An 18,935-nucleotide genomic window follows, 5' to 3' on the forward strand; every position below is an offset into this window, starting at 1 on the left:
TTGTACAAGGAGGTCAGGGCCAGAATTAAAACTCAGGTCCATTAGAATGCAAAATTTATGTGAGTTCCACTATAACCAAGTATATTAGTCTATTCTCACATTGCTATAAGGAAATACCTGAGACTGGGTAATTTATAAAGAACAAATGTTTTATTGACTCACAGTTCTGTTGGGCTGGGGAGGCCTCAAGAAACTTATAATCATGGCAGGAAGCACCTCTTCACAGGGTGGCAGAAGAGAGAATGAGAGCCGAGCAAAGTGGGAAGCCCCTTAGAAAACCATCAGATCTCGTGAGAACTCACTCATTATCACGAGGACAGCATGGGGGAACTGCCCCATGATTCAATTATCTCCACCTGGTCCTGGCCTTGACACGTGGGGATTATTACAATTCAGTGTAAGATTTGGGCAGGAACACAGAGCCAAACCATATCTTTCCGCCTCTGGCCCCTCCCAACTCTCATGTCCTCACATTTCAAAACACAATCACACCCTTCCAACAGTCCCCCAAATTCTTTTTTTTTTTTTTTTTTTTTGAGATAGGGTCTCACTCTGTCACCCAGGCTGGAGTCCAGTGTCATGATCTCTGTTCACTGCAACCTCTGCCTCCTGGGTTCAAGCGATTTTCCTGTCTCAGCCTCCCAAGTAGCTGGGACGACAGGCATGTGCCACCATACCAAGCTAATTTTTTGTATTTTTTAGTAAAGACAGCGTTTAACCATGTTGGTCAGGCTAGTCTTGAACTTCTGACCTTAGGTGATCCGCCCGCCTCGGCTTCCCAAAGTGCAGGGATTACAGGTGTGAGCCACTACACCCATCCTGAGTCCCCCAGTCTTAACTCATTCCAGCACTAACCCAAAAGTCCAAGTTCAAAGTTTCATCTGAGACAATGCAAGTCCCTTCTGCCTAGGAGCCTGTGAAATAGCAAGTTAGTTGCTTCCCTGATATGGTGGGAGTACAGGCGTTGGATAAATACACCCATTCCAGGTGGGGCACGGTGGCTCACACCTGTAATCTCAGCACTTTGGGAGGCCGAGGTGAGCGGATCACCTGAGGTTGGGAATTTGAGACCAGCCTGACCAACATGGAGAAACACTGTCTCTACTAAAAATATAAAATTAGCCAGGCATGGTGGCACATGCCTGTAATCCCAGCTATTCAGGAGGCCGAGGCAGGAGAATCGCTTGAACCCAGGAGGTGGAGGTTGCGGTGAGCCAAGATTGTGCCATTGTATTCCAGCCTGGGTAGAGCAAAACTCTCTCTCAAAAATAAATAAATAAATAAAATAAAAAATAAAAGTACACTCATTCCAAATGAGAGAAATTGACCAAGATGTGGCTACAAGCCCCATGCAAGTCCGAAATCTAATAAGGCAGTCATTAAATCTTACAGTTCCATAGTGATCTCCTTTGACTCCATGTCTCACATCCAGGTCACACCAATGCAAGAGGTAGGCTCCCATGGCCTTGGGCAGCTCCACCCCCATGGCTTTGCAGGGTACAGCCCTGCTCCCAGGTGCTTTCATAGGCTGGCATTGAGAGTCCGCAGCTTTTTAGGCATATGGTGCAAACTGTCGGTGGATCTACCATTCTGGGGTCTGGAGGATGGTGGCCCTCTTCTCTACCATTCTGGGGTCTGGAGGATGGTGGCCCTCTTCTCACAGCTCCACTAGGCAGTGACCCAGTGGGAACTCTGTGTGGAGGCTCCCACTCCATATTTCCCTTCCACACTGCCCTAGCAGACGTTCTGCATGAAGTCCACTCCTGCAGCAAAATTCTGCATAAACATCCAGGCATTTCCATACATTCTCTGAAATGTAAACAGAGGTCCCCCAACCTCAATTTTTTGCTTCTGTGCACCCACAAGCTCAACACCACATGGAAGTTGCCAACGCTTGGGATCTGTACCCTCTGAAGCAATGGCCGGAGCTGTACCCATTTTAGCCATGGCTGGAGTGGCTGGGACACAGGGCACCAAGTCTCAAGGCTGCTTACAGCAGTGGGGGCCTGGACCTGCCCCAGGAAATCATTTTTCTCTCCTAGGCCTCCAGGCCTGTGATGGGAGGGGTTGTCTTGAAGGTCTCTAACGTGCCCTGGTGATTCACATTTGGCTCCCCGTTACTTATGCAAATTTCTGCAGCCAGCTTGAATTTCTCCCCAGAAAATGGGTTTTTCTTTTCTACTGTATCATCAGGCTGCAAATTTTCCTAACTTTTATGCTCTGTCACCTCTTGAATGCTTTGCTGATTAGAAAGTTCTTCCACCAGAAGGCCGGGGACAGTGGCTCACACCTGTAATCCCAGCACTTTGAGAGGCCGAGGCGGGCAGATCACCTGATTTCAGGAGTTTGAGACCAGCCAGACCAACATGGAGCAACCCTGTCTCTACTAAAAATACAAAATTAGCTGGGCATGGTGGCACATACCTGTAATCCCAGCTACTCGGGGGCCTGAAGCAGGAGAATCATTTGAACCCGGGAGGAGGAGGTTGCAGTGAACGCCATTGCACTCCAGCCTGGGCAACAAGAGCAAAACTCCATCTCAAAAAACAAACAAACAAACAAAAATTAGCTGAATGTGGTGGCAGGCACCTGTAATCCCAACTACTCAGGAGGCTGAGACAGGAAAATCGCTTGAACCCAGGAGGCAGAGGTTGCAGTGAGCCGAGATCATGCCATTGCACTCCAGCCTGAGCAACAAGAGTGAAACTCCGTCTCAAAAAAAAAAAAAGAAAGTTCTTCCACCACATACCCTATATCATCTCTCTCAAGTTCAAAGTTCTCTAGGGCAGGGTCAAAAGACCACCAGCCTCTTTGTTAAAGCATAGCAAGAGTGACCTTTACTCCAGTTCCCAACAATTTTCTCATCTCCATCTGAGACCACCTCAGCCTGGACTTCATTGTCCATATCACTATCATCATTTTGGTCAAAGCCCTTCAACAGGTCTCTAGGAAGTTCCAAACTTTCCCACATCTTCCTGTCTTTTTCTGAGTCCTCCAAGCTGTTCCAACCTCTGCCCATTACACAGTTTCAAAGTCACTTCCACATTCTCAAGTATCTTATAACAATGCCCCCACTCATTCCCCATACCAATTTACTGTATTAGTTCATTTTCACCCTGCTATGAAGAAATACCCAAGACTGGGTAGTTTATAAAGGAAAGAGGTTTAATTGACTCACAGTTCTGCATGCCTGGGGAGGCCTCAGGAAACTTGCAATCATGGCAGAGGGGAAGCAAACATGTTCTTTTTCTCATGGCAGCAGGAGACAGAAGTGCCAGAAGCGGAAATGCCAGATGCTTTTAAAACCATCAAATTGGCCGGGGGCGGTGCCTCACACCTGTAATCCCAGCACTTTGGGAAGCCGAGGCAGGCAGATCACGAGGTCAAGAGATCAAGACCATCCTGGCCAACACGGTGAAATGCCATCTCTACTAAAAATACAAAAATTAGCTGGGCATGGTGGCACATGCCTGTAGTCCCAGCTACTCAGGAGGCTGAGGCAGGAGAATCACTTGAACCCGGGAGGCGGAGGTCTCAGTGAGCTGAGATCACACCACTGCACTCCAGTCTGGCAACAGAGCGAGACTCCATCTCAAAAACAAAACAAAACAAAACAAAAAAACAAACCCATCAGATGTGATAACTCACTATTATCAGACCAGCACGGGGGAACTGCACCCCATGATTCGATTATATCCACCTGTTCCCACCCTTGACACATGGGATTATGACAATTCAAGGTAAGATTTGGGTGAGGATACAGAGCCAAACCATATCACCAAGCTTCCTGTCAGTGTATTATTGTATTGTATTTCACATATTATTAATATATTAATCCTGGTCAAGCTTATATGTTTTTCAAACTTTCTTTGTGTCCCTCTCTAGTCGTAGTACAATATAAGTTTCTTTTCATTTTTTACCTTATTGAGGAGAAGGTGAGGGAAGTCTTGCTGTTATCTAGTGCCTTCTTCATTCCACTATTGTATATTTTCTCTCTTTTTTTTTTTTCTTGAGACAGGTCTGGCTCTGTCACCCAGGCTGGAGTGCAGTGGCACGAGCACAGCTCACTGCAGTCTTAACCTCCTGGGCTCAAGTGATCCTCCTGTCTCAGCCTGCCCAGTAGCTGGGACCACAGGCGTGTGCCACCACACCTGGCTAATTTTTCTTTTTCTTTTTTTTTTTTTTTTTTTTTTTGAGATGGAGTCTCGCTCTGTTGCCCAGACTGGAGTGCAGTGGCGTGATCTCCGCTCACTGCAAACTCCGCCGCCTCCCAGGTTAACGCCATTCTCCTGCCTCAGCCTCCCAAGTAGCTGGGACTACAGGCGCCCGCCACCATGCCCGGCTAATTTTTTTGTATTTTCAGTAGAAATGGGGTTTCACCGTGTTCGCCAGGATGGTCTTGATCTCCTGACCTCGTGATCCGCCCACCTCGGCCTCCCAAAGTGCTGGGATTACAGGCGTGAGCCACCGCACCCGGCCTAATTTTTCTATAATGTATTTTTTGTAGAGATGGGGGGTCTCGTTATATTGCCTAGGCTGGTCTTGAACTCCTGGCTCAAGCAATCCTCCTGCCTCAGCCTCCCAAAGTACTGGCATTGCAGGTATGAGCCAATGTGCCTGGTCTGAGATTGAGACTGAAAGAAAACTGGGAGTTTACCCAGGTAGAAAAGGGATGAGAGAGTATTCAGTATTCGAGAGAGAGTCTAGCATGGGCAAATGCACCAAGACGTAAAGAAGGCATGAACTGAGGAACTACAAGAAGTTTATAGTACTGCTGAAATCTAAAGGAGAAGGGGCAAAGAACAGTGGAGGGAGATTAGGCAGGGGCCAAATTGTGGAGGGCTCTTGCAATGAGTGCTAAAGACTTTGAACTTTATCTTGAGAGTGATGGGAATCCACAAAAGCTTATAATGAGGGAACTAGCAGCAGATGCTTTTGGTAGAAGTATGGAGCATGGACAAGTGAGCACGACTGATATCAGGAAAACCAATTAAGAGGCTATGGGCCGGGTACAGTGGCTCACACCTGTAATCCCAGCACTTTGGGAGGCTGAGGCAGGCAGATCAGCTGAGATTGGGAGTTTGAGACCAGCCAGACCAACGTGGAGAAACCCTGTCTCTACTAAAAATACAAAATTAGCTGGGCGTGTTGGCACATGCCTGTAATCCCAGCCACTCGGGAGGCTGAGGCAGGAGAATCATTTGAACCCAGGAGGCAGAGGTTGCAGTGAGCCGAGATTGTGCCATTGTACTCCAGCCTTGCTCTCCAGCCTGGGCAACAAGAGCAAAACTCTGTCTAAAAAAAAAAAAAAAAAGAGGCTGTGGTAATAGGTCAGAGAAGAAATGACAAGGCCCTGAAATAAGGCTGTGGCAGTGTAGATGGGAGAATGAGTCAAGAGATAGTTAGGAATTGTGATAAGAACTTGGAAGTCATTTGGATGAATGAAGGGGGTGGGGCTGTGAGTCCATGTTTCTGACATTCACCTAAACAGGAAAAAAGAAGAAGAGGAAGAGGAACAGGAGGAGGAGGAAGAGGAAGTAGTAGTTTGGGAAGAGATTATGGGTTTTTTTTTTTTTTTGGATATGGAGTCTCTTTCTGTCGCCCAGGCTGGAGTGCAGTGGCACGATCTTTACACTCACTACAACCTTTGCCTCCTGGGCTCAAGGAATCCTCCCACCTCAGCCTCCCAAGTGGCTGGGGGTACAGGTGCATGCCACCATGCCGGGGTAATATTTTTTATTTCTTTTTGTAGAGATGGGGCGATCTGTTCGCCTCGGCCTAGCAAAGTGCTGGGATCACAGGTGTGAGCCACTGCACCTAGCGAGATTATGTTCTTGACTTCAGTTTTAAGTGCTGGCAAAATTAAATCTAAATCCCTTGGCATGGCATTCAAGGTTTTTGATGATATGACCCCAAACTGTATTTCCAGCTTCATCTCCTCAGTACAGCTTTTTGCATATAAGATTGCCCAAAGCTGTTCTTTCAGACTGTGTACCTTAAACAAAAATTTTTTTGTAGAGATGGGGGTCTTGCTATGTTGCCCAAGCTGCTCTTGAACTCCTGGATACAAGCCATCCTCCTGCTTTGGCCTCCCAAAGTGTTAGGATTACAGACACGAACCATCACGTCTGGGCTGCACCTATTTTTTTTAAACTCTTGACTCCTTCAGGTAGTTATGTGTCAGGAGCATGCCAGAATATCATCAGAGGAAACATAGGAACAACTAATGAGAAAATGTGATAAGTATGTGTATATACACATATATACATACACACACACACATATATATACATATCACAAATGATGAATTAAGAGGTGACATTTCAGCTGTATGATTGTGCACATGGCTCCCAATGAATTATTCTTCTCTGTATCTATGCCCCTTTGCAATGTGACTCTACTGATCCTTCCATCAAGTGGTAGAGTCTCTTTCCCCTCCCCTTGAATCTCGGCTGATCATGTAACTTGCTTTGACTAATCAAATGCAACATCTTGGGATCTCTGAGCCCAGGCAGGCCTTATGAGAACTAGCAGCTTCTGCTTTTGCCCTTGGAACCCAGTTGCCATATAAAGAAGTGCAGGCTATGCTGCTGGAAAGAAGCCGTGCAAAGAGAGAAGACCAGCTATGACAGTGTCCCAGCTGAGCCAAGCCCCCAGATGACCCACCAGCTGACTGCAGCCACATGAGTGAACCCAGGCAAGACCAGCAGAACTGTCCAGCCAACCCACAAAAATCTTAGGAAATAATAAAGCACGTTGTTTTAAGCCACTCAGTTTTGGGGGATTTTGTTATGCAGCAATAAGCAAGTAAGACAAGCTGGCAATGGAAAGATTAGTAGGAATTCTCCGGGAAGGTAATGGAGGAAGAAGCTTTCTGGGCAAAGTGAAGCAAAGACGCAGAGGAGGAAAAGTTTATAGTTTATCTCAGGAATGGCAAGTGGTATTGTGTGGTTAAAGAAAAAATTGAAGGTGCACATCAGAGTAGTGGGATGAAAGAGTAAACTGGGTCTCAGTTTGGAAGAGAAATGTGTTGGAACCAGTAGCAATTTAACGATGAGCTTTGGCTATACCACATCTTAGAATATCATATAGGAGTTGTGTTTCTCCTGTATTGTTCCTTTCATTTGTGAACAGTTTACTCCCAAACTTCCTCAAAGAAATGATCGTTATCAGGTCATTATCTGGTTTTCTTCAATGCGATTATGTAGATTACTTTTTTTTTTTTTTTTTTTGAGACTGAGTTTTGCTCTCGTTGCCCAGGCTGGAGTGCAATGGTGCGATCTTGGCTCACTGCAACCTCTGCCTCCTGGGTTCAAGCGATTCTCCTGCCTCAGCCTCCCGAGTAGCTGGGATTACAGGCATGTGCCACCACGCCCGGCTAATTTTGTATTTTTAGTAGTGACAGGATTTTTCCATGTTGGTCAGGCTGGTCTCAAACTCCTGATCTCATGATCCACCCACCTTGGACTCCCAAAGTGCTAGGATTACAGGCATGATTACAGGAGTCTCAAACTCCTGACCCCAGGTGATCTGCCCACCTCGGCCTCCAAAAGTATTGGGATTACAGGCGTGAGTCACTGCGCCCAGCCTATGTAGAGATTACTAAGAAGCACTTTCAGAATGTAGCTGCCTGCTCAGTCGGTAGGTTAATGTTTGCTTTCATTTTGGGGGTTTGCTTTACCGTTCATTTCTTCTTCTTCTTCTTTTTTTTTTTTTTGACACAGGGTCTTACTCTGTCACCCAGGCTGGAGTGCAGTGACACAATCTCGGCTCACTGCAAGCTCCGTCTCCCAGGTTTATGCCATTCTCCTGCCTCAACCTCCTGAGTAGCTGGGACTATAGGCGCCCGCCACCACGCCCGGCTGATTTTTTGCATTTTTAGTAGAGATGGGGTTTCACCGTGTTAGCCAGGATGGTCTCGGTCTCCTGACCTCATGATCCGCCCGCCTCGGCCTCCCAAAGTGCTGGGATTACTGGCGTGAGCCACTGCACCTGGCCTTTACCATTCATTTATTAAAGAAGCAAACATTTATTGAGTTCCTAGCATATGGCAGGTACTTGGGATTCAGAAAAATAAGCCACAGTTCTTGCCTTCTAGAAGTTTATAGTCCATCTGAAGAGATGGACAGGCAGTAGGAAACTACAATACAGCACACTTAGCCCCAGAGAGGAAAGAGAAAATTTCATCTGATTAAGACAAAACAGGCCAGGCGCAGTGGCTCAGGCCTGTAATCCCAGCACTTTGGGAGGCCAAGGCGGGCGGATCATGAGGTCAGGAGTTCAAGACCAGCCTGGCCAAAATGGTGAAACCCCATCTCTACTAAATATGTAAAAATTAGCAAGGCATGGTGGCAGGCGCCTGTAATCCCAGCTACTCTGGAGGCTGAGGCAGGAGAATCACTTGAACCTGAGAGGCGGAGGTTGCAGGGAGCCAATATTGTGCCACTGCACTACAGCCTGGGTGATGAGACTCCGTCTCAAAAAAAAAAAAAAAAAAAAGACAATACAGGCAAGGTATGGTGGCCCACGCCTGTCATCCTAGCACTTTGGGAGTCCAAGGTGGGTAGAGCACTTGAGGCCAGGAGTTCGAGACCAGCCTGACCAACATGGAGAAATCCCATCTCTACCAAAAATACAACAATTAGCTGGGCGAGGTGGCTCATGCCTATAATCTCAGCACTTTGGGAGGCCGAAGCGGGTGCATCACTTGAGATCAGGAGTTCAAGACCAGCCTGACTAACATAGTGAAACCCTGTCTCTACTAAAAATACAACATTAGCCAGGCATGGTGGCGCACACTTGTAATCCCAGCTACTTGGGAAGCTGAGGTAGAAGAATTGCTTGAACTCAGGAGGCAGAGGTTGCACTAAGCCAAGCCATAGCACTCCAGCCTGGACAACAAGAGTGAAATTCTGTCTCAAAATTTAAAAATACACAAAAATTAGCCGGGTATGGTGGCACACGCCTGTAATCTCAGCTCCTTGGGAGACTGAGGCATAAGAATTGCTTCAACCCAGGAGGTAGATGTTGCAATGAGCTGAGATCATGCCACTGCACTCCAGCCTGGGTGACAGAGTGAGACTCTGTCTCAAATAGTAATAATAATAATAATAATAATACTTTCTTCAATTCCTTCCACCCAATCTTTCGTCTGACTCATTAGCCTTGAACTCCTTGACTCAATCAATCCTCCCACCTCACCCTCCCAAGTAGCTGGGACTTCAGGTGGGCAACACTCCACCCAGCTTTATACCATTTTATCACCTGTGTAGATTCATGTACCCACCACCACAGTCAGGATACTGAACAATTCCAGCATCACAGATTCTTCCTGTTGCCCTTTTATAACCACACCCATCTTCCGCCACCCTCCCTTCCCCAATCCATGGCAACCACTTACTCTGCCCTCCACTTCTTAAATTTTGCCATTTCAAAAAATGCTATATAAATAGGCACTTTTCAAAAGTTTTCTGCACTCAGAGTGAGAAACATATGCAGTGCTACAGTATTTCAAGAAGGGTAAAAACCCTCTTGTGTTTTCTTACTCCGTTTAAAGGAAAATATTTCCTTCTAGCAGAGTAAAATTGACTTACTTTCTGGGTATTTTACTCTAGTAAATTTCTACTTTAGGAATGGTGGCTGAATCCCTTTAGCAATGGGCACTTCTTCAAGTAGTAGTTTCTATGAAGGAAAACAGCCTCCCCACACCCTATATCGTTCAGGCAGAACTTTGGGCTGGAGGAAAGAAAAGTTTTTGCCGAAATTCATATATCAAAATTGTCACACATTGATAAAGGACAGAATTCAAACCTAACATATGAAAATGGGGCTGGGCATAGTGGCTCATGCCTGTAATCCCTGTACTTTGAGAGGCTGAGGCAGAAAGATCCAATTAAGTCCAGAAGTTCAAGACCAGTCTGGACAACATAGGGAGACCCCATCTCTACAAAAAAAATTTTTTTAATTAGCTGGGTGTGGTGGCACAGCCTGTGGTCCTAGCTACTCGGGAGGGTGAGGTGGGAGGATGGCTTGAGCCCAGGAGGTTGAGGCTGCTGTGAGCTGTGATCGTGCCACTGTACTCCAGCCTGGGTGACAGAGGAAGACATTATCCCTCCTGCCTCCCCCTCCCCCCCAAAAGAAAGATAAAAAGAAAAATGCTTAATTTATACTCATAGTCTCATATTCCATTTCATATTCCATCTTGGAACCAAATATTTAGATTCTTTGGGGCTATCCGAGAAAATGTGCTTTCCTTTGAACATAAAGTTGCCACTAAGTGGGATCCAAGTTCATCCGAGTTCATTAGAAGATATAAGCTTGACACTGTTTTCCTGTAATGGAGAGGGATACTACACTCTCTCCTTTCCTTCTCTCATATGGCAGAATGGCAAAAGGAGTGTGTGGGAAGGTTGCCCAGGTTAGGGGTCAATAGCTCTTTTTTCATGTGTTCTCAACTGGCTTTGTTTTTCTACCTACCCAGAATGACTGGGATGTTGTCACTACATCTTGCTGGTTTCTCCCTTCTTGTTTTCTGCTTGGCCAGTCCCAGCCCTTCTCCTTCCCAACTTAACTATTCAACATTCTGATTTCAACATCTTTTTCCTTCTCCTGCTGTGGAGACATCTAAAGAATTTCACCTGCTGTGTGCTTCCAACAGGCCAATTAAAATATGGAGCGGGTGGAGGGAAAGAAGAGGAATAAGAACAGCAAACAAGAAATTACCAAGTATTCAACAAAGCAAAGAGGGGCCTCCTGTTAGGTTTCAGTGAAGCCATTGAGCTGATCTTTTACAATCTTCACGGATTGTTGTCAGAGAGGAGATGAGTGAGCCAACTGAAGTGGAAAAATTGAAAATGAAGGTAGAGAATGATCTGGAAAACTATACTCCCCAAGAAGAAAGACTTTAAGTATCCTAAAGCCCAAATGATTAATGGTCCTTACTACTACTGTGGGTTGCATTCGATTTTAAAGACAGCTGGTATCATTGGCTAAATAATGTAGTAGTAACTTGAGAACAAGGAAAACCTACCTGAGTTGTGTCATTTCAAATACCTATTAAAGAGTTGAGTAGAGGATGCAAGTATGAGAGACGCGCTGCAGTATGTAATTATGCACTTTGAAAGCATGGTTCATCCATGGCTCTCAAAGCACATTACCAACTTTAATTGTTTTTTGTAACACCTCTGCAAGACCATTTTTCCCTACAGACAGATGAAGAAATGGAGACAGAAAGGTTACCAGGCGCCTTCAGTCACCATGAATCATCTGTGGAGTTGCTCCTATTCCAGATTGATTTGTCATTTGAGTTAATTGATGATTTCCAAATGAAGACAGACTGCTTGAGCAGTGCTTTGAGTAAATTTTGGCTTCTAATTTTTGTTTGTTTGTTTGGAAGCAAGGGAGGCTAGATTCACTTTAAGCTGTAATCTGTTTGAAGAGTTATTATTCAATAAAATGTACATGGAAACATATTAAAATATGCAAGACATATGCCAGCACACCATATAAGTTTATAACATAACAGACCAAGTGGGTCCTTTTGTCCTCCATCATTAACCTTGCACAGAAAACAAAACAAAACAAAATGACAAATGTATCATATATGATCATACAGCTTTAGGATCTGGAACAACCTCAGATCTTTTTTTTTTTTTTTTTTTTTTTTTTTTTGTGAGACAGAGTCTGACTCTGTCACCCAGACCGGAGTGCACTGGTTGCCCACTGCAACCTCCACCTCCTGGGCTCAAGCGATTCTCCTGTCTCAGCCTCCCGAGTAGCTGGGACTACAGGCGCACACCAACATGCCCAGCTAATTTTTGTATTTCTAGTAGAGATGGGATTTCACCATGTTGGTCAGGCTGGTCTTGAACTCCAGACCTCCGGTGATCCACCTGTCTCGGCCTCCCAAAGTGCTGGGATTATAGACGTGAGCCACTGCACCTGGTCAACCTCAGATCTTTTAGCTTTTGTGACACTCCTTTCATGAAACCTACTCCAATTATTGGGCCACACCTCCTTTGTCCTTCTGTGTTCCTGTTGTAATGATAGTCTATTACACACAATCTAGCGCTGTATTACAATGTACTTACACTCTTTTGTTATTTTGATTTTTTTTGTGAGTTAAACAACATAACAGTTATCAATGGCCCCTGTATTGTATTTGGAATCAGGAAATACCTTGTGAATGGTATATGTCTCTTTCTGCCAACAAGGCTATAAACCCCAGGAGGGCTGAGTTTGAGTCTTATTTTCTTATATCCTACCTCCTAGAATTTTTGGGTACACATCAAACACTTAACACACAGTGTTAGTTTGATTTAATAAGACTGAGAGATGGTGGTGATGGTAACAGTGAAGTGAAATGGGTTCTATTAAACACATTAATCAAGGTAGCTGAATTTACATATGTATTTCAGGCTGGGCGTGGTGGCTCATGCTTGTAATTCCAGCACTTTGGGAGGCCAAGGCAGGTGGATCACCAGAGGTCAGGAATTCGAGACCAGCCTGACCAACATGGAGAAACCCTGTCTTTACTAAAAATACAAAAATTAGCTGGGCGTGGTAGCACGCACCTGTAATCCCAGCTACTTGGGAGGCTGAGGCAGGAGAATCGCTTGAACCTGGGAGGCAGAGGTTGCAGCGAGCTGAGATCACCCACTGCGCTCCAGCCTGGGCGACAAGAGCAAAACTCCGTCTCAAATAAGTAAATAAATAAAATAAAATGAAAAATAAATATATATTTCAAATAAAAAGGAACCTATGTGAGACCTGTATAATTTATCCAGCCCCTGCAGAGGCTTAGAACAGAGGATGGTTGCCTGGTAAATGCGTATTCTTTTCCTTATCTCCCAACATAACTCACAAAACCTGCCTTAGAAAATAACTTACTTCTATGGTATCCTGCTCAGAAATTCAAAATCCAGCATATGAGCTTGAATTTCTCTTATCTGGTGGGGAGGGGAGAGGCCCAAATTTATCCTACATATGTACGTAAGGAGACCTAGTGTACATAAAGAGCCCTTAAGCATTCTCAATAAATACTTTGGACCTCTCATTCAAAACCTCCAGTTTTAGTTCTTTAGACTCGCCAGACTTTCATGATTCTGAACTCTGCACTTGTTCCTTTCTCTCAGACAGAACTCTCCCCTCCTTGACTACTTAAATGTTCCCCCGCCTCCAGAAAACCTTCCCTAGACCCTCCCCTAAACCATCTGAATTAAATACAGCTCCTATTTCCCTTCAGCACTCTATGATAGAACGTACTCATCCAGCTCAGAGTTTGCTGGCAAAAAGTAGATGTTTAATGTTTGTGCAAAAAAAGAATGAGGCAAGGCACAGTGGCTCGCGCCTGTAATCCCAGCACTTTGGGAGGCCGAGGTAGGCGGATCGCTGGAGATTACTTCACCTGGCCAACATGGTGAAACCCCGTCTCTATTAAATATACAAAAATTAGCCGGGCATGGAGGCGGGTGCCTATAATCCCAGCTGCTTAGGAGGCTGAGGCAGGAGAATTACTTGAACCCCGGAGGCGGGAGACGGGCGATTGCAGTGAGCCGAGATTGCGTCATTGCGTTCCAGCCTGGGCAACAAGAGCGAAACTTCGTCTCAAAAAACAACAACAACAACAAACAAACAAACAAACAAACAGAAAAACTAGCCTGGCGTGGTGTCGGGCACCTGTAATCCCAGCTACTCAGGAGGCTAAGAGGGGGAATCGCTTGAACCTGGGAGGCGGAGATTGCAGTGAGTCAAGATCGCCCGCTGCACTCCAGCCTGGGTGACAGTTAAACTCCATCTCAAAAAAGAAAAAAAAAGGGCCAGGCGCGGTGGCTCACACTTGTAATCCCAGCACTTTGGGAGACCGAGGCGGGTGGATCACGAGGTCAAGCGATCGAGACCATCCTGGCCAGCATGGTGAAACCCCGTCTCTACTAAAAATACAAAAATTAGCTGGGTGTGGTGGCGCTCGCCTATAGTCCCAGCTACTCGGGAGGCTGAGGCAGGAGAATCGCTTGAACCCGGGCGGCGGAGGTTGCAGTGAGCTGAGAGCGGCCACTGCATTCTAGCCTGGGGACAGAGCGAGACTCTGTCTCAAAAAAAAAAAAAAAGAAAGAAAGAAATACAAAAATTAGACAGGCGTGGTGGCACACTTGTAGTCCCAGCTACTTGGGAGGCTGAAGTGGGAGTTTCCCTTGAGCCTGGGAGACAGAGGTTGCAGTGAGCTGGAATTGTACCACTGCACTCCAGCCTGGGCAACAGAGCAAGACTCTGTCTCAAAAGAAAAGAAAAGAGGTCAGGCATGGTGGCTCACGCCTATAATCCTAGCACTTTGGGAGGCTCAGGCAGGTGGATAACCTGAGGTCAGGAGTTCGAGACCAGTCTGACCAACATGGAGAAACACGGTCTCTACTAAAAATACAAAAATTAGCCAGGAAGGCTGAGGCAGGAGTATCACTTGAACCCAGGAGACAGAGGTTGTGGTGAGCCAAGAACACGCCATTGCACTCCAGCCTGGGCAACAAGAGCAAAACTCCATCTCAAAGAAAAAAAAAAAAAAATTTGTAAAAGCATCAGTATTGATCCAAATTGTATTGTACTTGTCAATGCACAGTTTTTGGATGGGGAGGTTTTCCCACTCCATTTATTTATTCATTTGTTCATTCATTCCATCATTCATACATTTATGTACTGAGCAAAAATTAACTCAGTACCTCCTAATGGACCAGATAGTGTGCTAGTCACGATAACATAGTGACTAGGGAGACACGATAACATAGTGACTAGGGAGACATGCTTCCTGACATCCAAGGTTTTACTTGGCAGTGTAGTGAAAAGTTATCTTTCCCATTTCCAAATTCCTGAGATCAGAAATGTAGTTAAACTTTCTTCTTTTTTTAAGAATTACTTTAATTTCAACTCAACCTTCAATTCAGGTTGAGTAGATTTGGTTTTGTGGTTTGCTGTCATATGGCCAGCCAGGTCTTGCCATCCAAAAAGGAGCTTAGATTTACATGTATATACATCAGACAGTGAGGCAGCCAATGTAGCTCAATGATGCCAAAAATTAGCTAGAAACAGCTTTGTTGCCTATAAGAACAGCTTGACTGGTGATTCACCATATGATTTAGGTGAGTCACATAACCTCTATGTCTGGGGTTTCTCAGCTGTAAATTACAGAGATGCTAGGAATATAATGAATAAGGAACACAATGGCATAGTGCAAGAGTACCCGACCAGAAGTCAGAGTTCTTTTTATGGCTTTGCTTCTACCTATCTGTATGACCCTGGGCAAGTCACCTAACCTTTCAGTGGCCATTTCATTAACTGCAGAATTATAATAAACTGCCCACTTTAGAGAGATGTTACAAAACAAAGCAGGTAAAGTGCTTTGAAAATTATAGTTTCAGGCTGAGTGAGGTGGCTCACGCCTGTAATCCCAGCACTTTGGGAGGCCGAGGCGGGCAGATCCAGAGGTCTGGAGATTGAGACCATCCTGGCGAACACGGTGAAACCCCGTCTCTAGCTAAAAAGTACAAAAAATTAGCTGGCTGTGGTGGCAGGCGCCTGTAGTCCCAGCTACTCGGGAGGCTGAGGCAGAAGAATGGCATAAACCCGGGAGGCGGAGCTTGCAGTGAGAGGAGATAGTGCTACTGCACTCCAGCCTGGGCGACAGAGCGAGACTTCGTCTCAAAGAAAAAAAAAAGAAAAAGAAAATGATTTATGTAAATTGACATCACTACTATGTATCAAGAGATCTTTTGAGAATACAAATTAACATCTCTACATTTATCCGTTTCATGTATTCTTATTTTCATGTTAGAAAACAGAACTGACTTGACTGTCCAAGTAAATCTGAGAGCCCCTTGAACGGCAGGACTTAAAAACACACTTTCCACAATGGTACACAACAATGATTTCTCCAATTATCTCAGTGCCATTACCCATATATTGATTTAAACATAAGGAGTAACCATATAGAGAGTAGAAGGCAAAGAGATAATGTATATAAGGGGTTTTGAAAGTCATGGAAATGGCTAAGAAGCTGTATAAATGAATTTCATCATGCTACATCCCTGATTAATCATACTGTTTCACGACTGTTTCATTTCATGTGAAACTAACACATAATTAGTCCAATAAACTCTAATTAGAGGAATGATTCCTCAGGCTTATATAGAGGGTTTGTAATTTTTGAATCTCTTTCATGTACATTTTCTCATATGATCCTTACGACAATCCTCTGAGGTAGGTGAACAGAAATTATTACCCTCATGTATTGATATTTTTATGTTTCACTTCATATAACTAGTCAAACATTGACTTACAATTTACACTTAATATAGGTATCTTCACTTAATTTTTTTTTCTTTTCTTTCTTTTTTTTTTTTTTTTTGAGACAGGCTCTTGCTCTGTCACTCAAGCTGGAGTGCAGTGGCACAATCACGGCTCACTGCAGCCTTGACCTCTCGGGCTCAAGTGATCCTCCCAGCTCAGCCTCCTGAGTAGCTGGGACCACAGGTGCATGCAACCACACCTGGCTAATTTTTCTATTTTTTGTAGAGACAGGGTTTTGCCATGTTGCTCAGACTGGTCTCGAACTCCTGGAATAAAGTGATCCACCCACTTCAGCCTCCCAAAGTGCTGGGATTACAGGCGTGCGCCACCCTGTCTGGTCTTTTTCGCTTAGTTATTATGGATCACATAAAAATATAATGTATCTAAAAATTTATAACAGAAAACCAAGAACGGTACAGCACAGAGTACATTCTTTTTAGTAATCAAATAACAACCAAAAAAAGCCAGTTGAAAGAAAAACAGGTTTTTCCAGATTTGTTAGATCATTCTCTTTACTTAATGATTAACACAGACCTTTGTTAAATTTCTACTAAGAAATCCATGTATAATGTTTGTTTAATGAAAAATAAAATGATTTTTAGCAAGTTTTTCTCAACTTCAGAAGATTAATTTTATGGGAGGAGATCTGGAGTCTTTTGTTTTTAATCCTAGTTTCCCTGAAACACCAGTTAGGTGTTCATGAACATACTCATGTGTTCACCTTTCTTCCTCAACATAATTGTCAGTAATCTGGCAGAAGCAGAGCCTAATCTCTGCCAAACAAAATTCCAGTATTTAACAAGAAAATACATTTTTTATGCCTTAGCCAAAAATGCAAAGCCCCTTATATAAGCTAATGGAATTAAAAAAGAAATTCTGAGTACCTAGTAACGGGAAAAAGCTAAAGAAACATTTCCAAGTCACTTATCTGAAAAAATTAAAAGTAAACAACACACACACAAAGAAAACTGACTCTCAAAAGTTCACATAACAAATAGACATTAATAATTTTGTATGTAAAATACGTTTTTGGAACAGTAAGGTCTATTGTAAGAAAAATTAAATTTTGAAGCAAGATCACTGTTTAAATAACTCAATTTATTATATCCTATTCTTTCTTCGCAAATTTAAATTCTGGGAAATTACAAGAAGAAAATAACAGTTTTGATTTCTCTTGGGTTCTTATTCTTTGTTTCTGTTTTCTTTTTTAGAGATAGGTCTTAGTACGTTGCCCAGGCTGGAGTACACTGACTATTCATAGGGCCAGTAAGAGTGTACTATAGCCTTGACCTCCCAGGCTCAAGCAATCTTCCTGCTTCAGCTTTCTGAGTAGCTGGGAATACAGGTGCACCAACACTCCAGGGACCCTTATTTACTTTTACCCAGTATTCTTCCAATAGTCGGTCATAAGCCTACAATTAACAAGTATAGGCCCAGGCCAGGCGTGTTGGCTCACGCCTGTAATCCCAGCACTTTGGGAGGCCGAGGAGGGCATGAGCCACCATGTCTGGCCAGTTTTCTTTGGTTCTTCTGTGGCACAATTATTTTTAAAATTTCAGAACTAAAAAAGAATTCAGAACTACTAATTATTATGAATTAGAGAGTTGACTCCTTCCAACTCTGAAATTCTAGCATTCCAAATTCAAGGTTCACGTTGCACTGAAGCTTTGGCTGTCTGTAGAAATGCAGGTCTGTTCTGTACAATCTCAACTTGTTGCTGTTGGGCTAGCACTAATGAGTGAGCCTTCAAATACTTAAGTGGAGGATAGTGTAATGGCAATGAGCAATGTGGGGCTATGTTGAACTCAGCAGGGAAAGGGTTGTGGAAAAATTCCCATTACAAAGTTCAAAGTGTATGCAAGAGTTTTTTTTGGAAAAGTAGAATGAGAAGGCACTCACAAGATGTTGTATTTTATGCCTTTATATTTTGTAACATGAGAAAATACAACACTGGGCCAGCAATGAGTTAGTTATAGCGAAAAGTAAGAAAGGTGAGGATGATAATCATTTGCGGAAATCTACATCAATTTGATTTATAGGTTTCAGACCCCATATGATATTCCAGTGTTTTTCAAACTTTAGCTGGCATCTATCCACCTAGAGCGCTTATTAAAAGATTGCCGGGTTGCACCCTCAGTTTCTGATTCTAGGTTTGAGTTGGGGTCCAGGAATTTGAATTTCTAACAAATTCCCAGGTGATGCACTTTTGAGAACCACTAGGTATCCATATACCATGCAGTTAGTCTACTTTTAATAAGTACTATATTTGTTCTACAATGTATAAGCAAACTACCACATGAAATAGTGAAAACGTGGTTTAAAAGTATTTTTGAAATGATAATATCAGTTATAGGGGTTTTATTTCCCTTAATTTTCAAATAAGGAAAAATGGGACATAAAGTTTATTTTAATTATTGTTTAAATGTATATTAAAATTCAGCAATAATAGTGGTGAGTTAAAAATTCACACATTTATGCAAATTTTTTCTTATCCATTAGAAATACATTAACAAGGCGGCTGGGTGCGGTGGCTCAAGCCTTTAATCCCAGCATTTTGGGAGGCTGAGGTGGGTGGATCACCTGAGGTCAGGAGTTCGAGA

The sequence above is a fragment of the Chlorocebus sabaeus genome, chromosome X (genome assembly GCF_047675955.1).
Source record: "Chlorocebus sabaeus isolate Y175 chromosome X, mChlSab1.0.hap1, whole genome shotgun sequence".
Lineage (NCBI taxonomy): Eukaryota > Metazoa > Chordata > Mammalia > Primates > Cercopithecidae > Chlorocebus > Chlorocebus sabaeus.